The 7,719-nt window shown below is 46.9% G+C and overlaps 1 protein-coding gene across 1 annotated transcript in view; it reads right to left on the reverse strand.

Annotated features, from left to right (window-relative positions):
* Window positions 1–7,719, reverse strand: part of gdpd5b (glycerophosphodiester phosphodiesterase domain containing 5b) — a 369,021-nt gene extending 361,302 nt beyond the window's left edge. Inside the window, exon 1 of the mRNA XM_072262580.1 lies at window positions 7,185–7,719. The gene's annotated coding sequence lies outside the window, so the exon portion shown is untranslated. The remainder of the gene's footprint in view (window positions 1–7,184) is intronic.

Consider the following 7,719-nt stretch of genomic DNA (forward strand, 5'->3'; position numbering starts at 1 on the left):
AAATTTGAATGATCCCATCTGAAAATCTGCACGTGCACGGAGAGTATCTAATACATATTAGTAAGGTAGTCTGCGTTCCCGTCATTCGTATATACCAGTGTTTGGTTTGGAACGAAACAGAACCCGGGTCCAGTGTAACAAGACGCCATGCATGTCCATCAGTGTGGTTGCATGAAACACTCAGAATAAGGAAAAATCACTCGCGGGCCGGATAAGCATAGTATCCCAAAATACCCCTGGTCTAGGGAATCAGCCTTCAGTGCCGCCAAACTGCGTAATTGCGTTTGTGTGAATGCTGTGTAATGTACCCCCAGTTACAAATCCACAATGCAAAATATCAAACAGTACACCATATGCAATTAAATGATTGAACTTTATGAATCTTAATCTGAATATAGGGTTAGTAATGAAAATAAAAAAAAGGGCCCAAGTCAAGTCAAAGTCACGTTGGAGCTCACTCAGCAGTCACTTGTCCACCATCACTCTACTCCGAGCATTGCCGACCTTCGGGCCCTCAGATCCCAGTCCACTCCGTCCGGTGGTCTCCAGCTATCTCCACACATGCCCTCCCTCTTCATCTCTCCTCGACAAAAGACCGCGAAAACAACATCCCTCCAGATACACAAGACAAAACAACAATCTCTGATTGGCTAACATGCATACTACAGTCCTGTTATCTCCAACCATAACCCAAACATTGCTGCTACAGAGAAACCGTTACCTCAACAGTGAACATTACAGAGAAGCCATTCCATTAGCCTTAGCAGTGAAACATTGCAAAGAAGCCATTACATTCTCCCCTCACCAAACTTAGTCATGTTCTCATGACGTTGAGATAATTCGCCAACCCTTCCTGAAAAACACAAAGCCCAACCCAGGTGCAAAAGGCAGTGACATAGCTCCCCAAAACAGCAGAGACCACGCCCTGTTCCCCAGGCACTATATAAGCCAACCTATCCGGTTGTTTCCTAATTCTCTGAGACCTCCGTACCTCCTCACTTAACTCTTCAGGCTCAGACACTACTGGGAATATTTTGGGTCTACTTGGCGAGTCCTCCCCCAATCTACCGCTCATGCCCCCCTGCAACTCGGAGCTCTCTGTCCCGTGTCCAGGCCCCGCTTACTCTCCTTCAGGGTCCTGCTGTAACCCAGGCTGCCCACAGATAGCCCCCCCCCCTCACTTCACCTGACTCAGTGGGAGAAGGGCCAGGAGTCTCTTCCTCAATCAATGGGGAGTTAGCGAAAGGCAGCAGGTACCACACATCCAGATCATCATCATCCGAATCAGTATCCCTATCATGGGCGGGGCTCAGCCTGGCCCAGCCTCTCCTGCTGTGGGCCCTGCAGTTGCCCTGCGTTCTCGCAGTGTCCTCTTACTAGGTGTAGGCTCCAAGTCGGGCCCTGGGTCTATGTGCACCTCTTGTCCCGGGGCAACAGGTGGTTCCGATGGAGAATCTTGACAGGCCCATTCCCATCCTCTGGTTTCACCTGGAAAACTGGTAGGTTTGGCATCTGACTTTCCACCACATAGGGTGTGGCCGCCCAGCAGTCAGCCAACTTGTGCTTTCCAGGTAGTCCCAAATTCCTCATGAGGGCTCAGTCTCCCGGCAGGAGTTAGGAGAACCTCACTTTCTGATCATACCTCCTCTTATTTCCTTGATTCTGCTTGGCAGCCGCAACCCCAGCCTATTCATAAGCCCTTTTCAGCTCTCTCCTCATATCAGACACATACTTCAGATAAGGCTTCAGTGGTAAGTCACCCTTGTCAGTCCCAAAACAAAGGTCAATGGGCAACCTCACCTCGCGCCCAAACATCAGATAATATGGCGAGTACCCAGTAGCTTCATTTCGTGTACAGTTGTAACAGTGAATCAGATGCTCAATCTGTTGACTTCACCTGCTCTTCTTGCTGATCTCCAGGGTCTCGAGCATGTCTCGCAAGGTCCGATTAAACGTCTTAGGCTGGGGATTGCCCTGCGGGTGATAGGGCGTGGTCACCGACTTCTCGACTCCAAGCGTGCCCAGTAACTTATAGGTGAGTCTGCTCTTGAAGTCCTGTCCCTGGTCACTATGTATTCACCTGGGAAGGCCATAATAAAATAAATACTTCTCCAATAACATTTTTGCTACCGTAGTCGCCCTCTGGTCCTTGGTAGGAAAAGCCTGAGCATATCTGGTGTAGTGGTCCGCGATGACTAAGACATTCACTGTGTTGCTGGCATTGGGTTCTATGGACAGGAAATCCATACACACCAGGAGCCCTGCACTCTGCAAGTAGGACAAAGGAGCTGCCCGCGTAGGCAGTGTCTTCCGCTGTATGCAGCAAATGCACGACTTGCAGTATTCTTCAACCTCCAACTTCATTCGGGGTCAGTAAAACCGGTCTCTGAGTAATCCATAGGTCTTTTCCACCCCCAAATGTCCAGAATCATCATGAAGTGACTTCAACGCAATCCTCTGATACTTGTCGGGCAGAACCAGCTGGCGATGCCGAGGTCGGTCTGGGGGTGACGTGACCCGGTATAAGATCTGGTTCTTCAACTCCAACCGAGGCTATTCTTTCAGTAATGGAGGCACCGAAGCATGTTTCGTCTTCTTCGCCTGAGCCATGTCTCCCTTTTCAACTGCGGACCAAATAACGCCAATGCCCGGGTCATCTCGCTGAGCAGCTGCCACTTCCCCAGAACTCAATTCTGGCAGCTGATTTGTCTTCAGAGCAGTCAGGTTACAGTAAACTTGGGGAATGGCGTCATCAGAAGCTCCCAATTGATCCACCGCTTGATCCTGCCTCTCCTTTTCCTCTGCCTTCACGGTGATGGCAAAGTGACATATGGCCTTCACTCCAGGGGCAGGAACGCTCACCCACTCCTCGTCCATGTCCAGTCCCTCATGCACCCGTCGGGACAAAGCATCCACATCAATGTTCCGGCTCCCCGGCCAGTACCTCAGGCTGAAATCACAGGCAGACAACGCTGCCAACCACCGATGGCCTGTGGCATCCAGTTTCGCCGAGGTCAGGTGATAAGTTAGGGGGTTGTTGTCTGTCCTCACCTCAAACTTGGTCCCGTAGAGATAGTCACTCAGTTTATCCACCACCACCATTTCAACACCAGGAATTCCAACTTGTGCGTGGGATAGTTTCTCTCGGAGGGTGACAAACTCCGGCTGACAAATGCCACAGGCCTCAACCCGGTGCCCTTATCCTGATACAGGATGCTCCCTAAACCCTCTCGGCTGGCATCTGTGTGCAGTACCTACGGCAATCGGGGGTCTGCAAAAGCCAGCACTCGCGCCTGGGTCAGCAACTCCTTCAGCGACTGAAAAGCCTTCTCACATTTTACATCCCACCTCTGTGCAAAGGGCTCCAACGGGTTTAGATATTCTCCACCCTCCTGTCCTTTTCTCCCCCTCCCTTTCTTCCCCATGATTCAAGGTGTGACTCACTTTGGCATAGCCTGTCATGAATCTCCGATAATAATCACAGAACCCAAGGAACGAGCGCAGAGCACTCACAGTCTGGGGCCTTGGCCAAGTGGTCACCGCTTCTATCTTAGCCAGGTCTGTAGCTACTCCATACTGTGAGATTATGCGTCCGACTTAGCTAACAGATGTTTTGTAGAACTGGCACTTGTCCAGGAAAGTTTTAACCCTTCAGCTTTCAGGCGGCCGAGCACCTTCAGTAGCTTAGCTTCGTGTTCTTCCAAGGTGGATCCAAATACTATGAGGTCATCCAAGTACACCAACACCTCAAGCAAGTTCATATCCCCCACTGTCTTCTCCATGAGCCGCTGGAAGGTTGCAGGGGCTCTGATATGCCCTGGGGCATCCTTTCGAACTGGAAGAATCCCGGGGGACATATAAATGCCGTCTTCTCTTTGTGGGCCTCACTCATTGGGATCTGGTAATATCCACTCCTCAAGTCCAGCACACTAAACCACTTCACACCACTCAGACAGGCCAGCGCGTCTTCGACCCTTGGGACTATATACTGGTCAGGGACAGTGCGCCTGTACAGAGTCCTATAGTCCACACGAGTCCTGGGTATGACTCTAACTGCAACCAGTTATGAGACTCTGATTGGGGACCTTCAAATATCACTTGACTACTCGCAATTAATTAAAGAAGAAAACGTAAGACAAAAATTTACAATTGAAGTAAGGAATAGATTTCAAAGTCTAGAAATAGAATCTGTTGAAGATGATAGCAATCATGTAGAAATGAAGTTTAACTCTCTAAAGGATGCCTTGGTAGAATCAGCAAAGTCAGTGATTCCTAAAAAAGAAAAAAGCACAAAGAATAAATGGATGACAGATGAAATCAAAAATCTAATGGAAGAAAGGAGACGGAAGAAAGCAAATCCTATAGAATATATAGGATATATATCCTTAGATAAAAAAGTTAAAAGCTTATGTCAAAAAGCCAAAGAAGAATGGAGGAGAAGATGGCAGCATGCTGCGTATGCACAGCTCTCCGGTGAAAAATGATATCGTATCTGTTAAATAGGGGCCGTGGACAATTCTGATTTGATGGAGAATGGACGTGAAAGCACAGAGGAACATCTGGAGAAATTTCTGAAACACTCGTCCGCTGCTGTCGTTACTGTGTGGTTGGGAATCTTTCGGAGGGTAGGCCTCAAAATCCCCGGCCTTGCTTGCTTTCGGCAACCGAGAAGGAGGTCGAATCGTTCGGACAGAGATGGCGCTGAGTACTCGGTGTCAGAGAGCTGATCAGAGCTCGAAGTTTTCGGATGACTCAGAGTCGGATTGTGGTCAGCATGGCAGGGAGAGTTTTTCTTCCTTCTCCCGTCTGCTTGAGATGTGGGACATTTGAGAAACTTTGAACTTTACTGTGCTCATGGACTTCTTCATCAAGTTATGGTATTGTTACACTGTTTGTAACTATATGTTATAATTATGTGGTTTTGTCAGTTTTTTCAGTCTTGGTCTGCCCTGTGTTTTGTGATATCACACCAGAGGAAATAATGTATCATTTCTTAATGCATGCATGACTAAATGACAATAAAAGAGGACTACGTGTCTTCATAATCTAAAAACCAGGAATGTGAGCAATTAGTAAGGATCCCAAACACTGATCCAAAAAGGTTACACCAACAAATCAAGAATATCACTGGTAAAAAGCTCCTTTGTTCTTCAGGTGGATGTTTGAAAGCAAAGAACGGTAGGTACTATGGAAAAAGATGAGATTATGAACAGATGGACTGAGTGCATTCAGGAATTGTTTGAAGAGGATCGAGGTGAAAAACCAGAAATTAAGAAGAACATTGAAGGTCCAAGAATTTTAAAATCTGAAGTTCGTAATGCAATAAATAAGATGAAGAAAGGAAAGGCAGCAGGTCCTTATGAATTAGTAATAGAACAAATTATCGCCCTTGAAGATTATGGAATTGAAAAACTTACTGATTTAATCAATGACATTTATGAGACTGGAATAATACCAAGTGCAAAAATGAGTCTATCTATCAATTTCGAAAAGACAGAATGTATGGTGATATCCAAAAAGAAGGAGAATCCTATCTGCGGGCTGAGAATAAACGGGGAAGACATAAAACAAGTACAGAGCTTTTGCTACTTAGAAAGCTGGGTGACATCAGATGGCAGATGCGACATGGACATCAAAAGAAGAATAGGGATAGCAAAAGACACATAAGAGAATGAAGAGTATACTGACCAACACTAGGCATAACAACCCGCTTCAGAGCACTGAAATGTTACGTTTATCCAGTTATGTTATATAGCTCAGAATGTTGGACAATATCTAGTAACATGAGGAAATGAATTGAAGCAGCAGAGATGTTGTTTTTTAGGAGGATGCAAAGAATATCATGGACGAAACAAATATCTAACGAGGATGTCATGAACAGAGCAAGCACAAAAAGAGAAATAATGTATGAGATCATGAAAAGGCAATGTGAGTTCATTGGACATGTGATTAGGAAAGAGAAGTTAGAATGCATGGTAATTATGGGAAAGATTGAAGGGAAGAAAGCAAGAGGAAGGCAAAGACAAATGATGATGAAGACAGCAGCCAGAGAACTGGAAATGAATACCAATGAATTGATCCACTTGACCCGAAACAGGAGTGTGTGGGCCATGGCAGTCAAAGCTCAAACTGAGCATGGTACCTGATGGTGATGATGATAGTCCACACATGTGCCTACCTTCCCGTTCTTCTTCTGGGCCACTATTATTGGGGATGCATAGGGGTTTCAGGACTCAGTGATGATCCCAGCTTCCTTCAACTTACACAAATGTTGCTGCACATCTTCCACGTCTGCAGGGGCCAGTCGCCGCGACCCCTCTCTAAACAGGGTGTCCTCGGTCACACGGATAGTGTGACGAGTGCTCTTGCAACAACTCACATCAAACTCACCAATGGAAAAGGCACCTTCCAACTTCAACATCTTCTCTACCAGCCTCCTTTTCCAACCCGGCAGCAGCGGGGAGTCCCCAAAGTTGAATGACTCAGCGGTCAACTTTTCCCCCTTTTCCAATAGTTTCTCCCCGGCATGCCTCACGGGGGCACTAGACATTACCGCTACCCGGAACAAATGCACCAGGGGCATCCCCCGCTTGAAGGTGATCTCCCTCTTCGTAGTGTTCCTGACGATCACTGTCACCCTGCTCGCCTGTACAACCGACAGCTTCTGCAATTCGGGCCTCACCAGTAGCCCAGCAGGAAATCCCAACTTCCCCTCGTGGTCTTCTGGAGCGTCCACTAAAAGGGCTTTGCCCTCAGGCACTCCGGGAAATTTGGGGGTCCCCATCACTCTCACTACTTCCCCAGGCTGTACCACCATTGGCTTCAACTGGGTGAACCACAAAGTCCCTCATTTAAATTCGGTATCCGGCCCAAAGCTGCCACGCACTTCCTCAAAAGCAGCTCAAAATACAGGGTGCATGGACAATGTCCCCAGGAAATTCTCGCCAGCCTTCTCCTTGCAGGCCCCCATAAGCCTCCTCACAATGGTGAAAATAGGGATGCGTTCTGAAAATATGTTTTATAAATATGCTTCCTAAATAAATGTAATTTTTTCACGTTTTCATACCAATATGACACAAAAGCAGTACCACAAGGCAACATTCGTATTATATTTGATCAATTTAAGATAATATTCAACGTAATAAATCATAGAAAGTTAATATACTAGGGTGTACAGTACTCACCAACAGTGGCAGGTGTGTTCGCTCTGGGAGATGAGTGGTTGTTGTGGTGTCAGGCAGCTTTACATGGATGAGGTGGATGGTTGTGTGTCGTCAGGATCATCAAGGACAGCAAGGGGTGAAGGAAGACTCAGAGAACTCTCAGTACTGCTGGCAGCAGGAGATGACACCGGTTTGAAGAAAGTGGTGAGGGTTGTTTGCTTGGCAGCATTTTGTTTTACAGCATAACTTTGCTTGTAGGGAAGAAGGTAAACTCCCGGGATTTTCAAAATCGTCTGTTGTTTGCGGCATCTGAGAGATAGTTTGCCGTAAAAAAATACGCCTTGAATGTGGATATCACACCTTGGTCGAGCAGTTGAATCAGCGATGCTGTGTTAGGTGTCAGGAAACGCACTGTTATGTTAGGATGAATGCTGTCCAAATGTTTAGGATGGGCTGGCGCATTGTCAAGCAACAAAAGAACTTTAACGGCAAGATTCTGTTCCCGACAGTAGCGTTCAGTCTCAACAGCAAAATGATTAGCAAACCAATCTTCAAA

Source organism: Mobula birostris, chromosome 7 (genome assembly GCF_030028105.1).
Source record: "Mobula birostris isolate sMobBir1 chromosome 7, sMobBir1.hap1, whole genome shotgun sequence".
Taxonomy (NCBI): Eukaryota; Metazoa; Chordata; class Chondrichthyes; order Myliobatiformes; family Myliobatidae; genus Mobula; species Mobula birostris.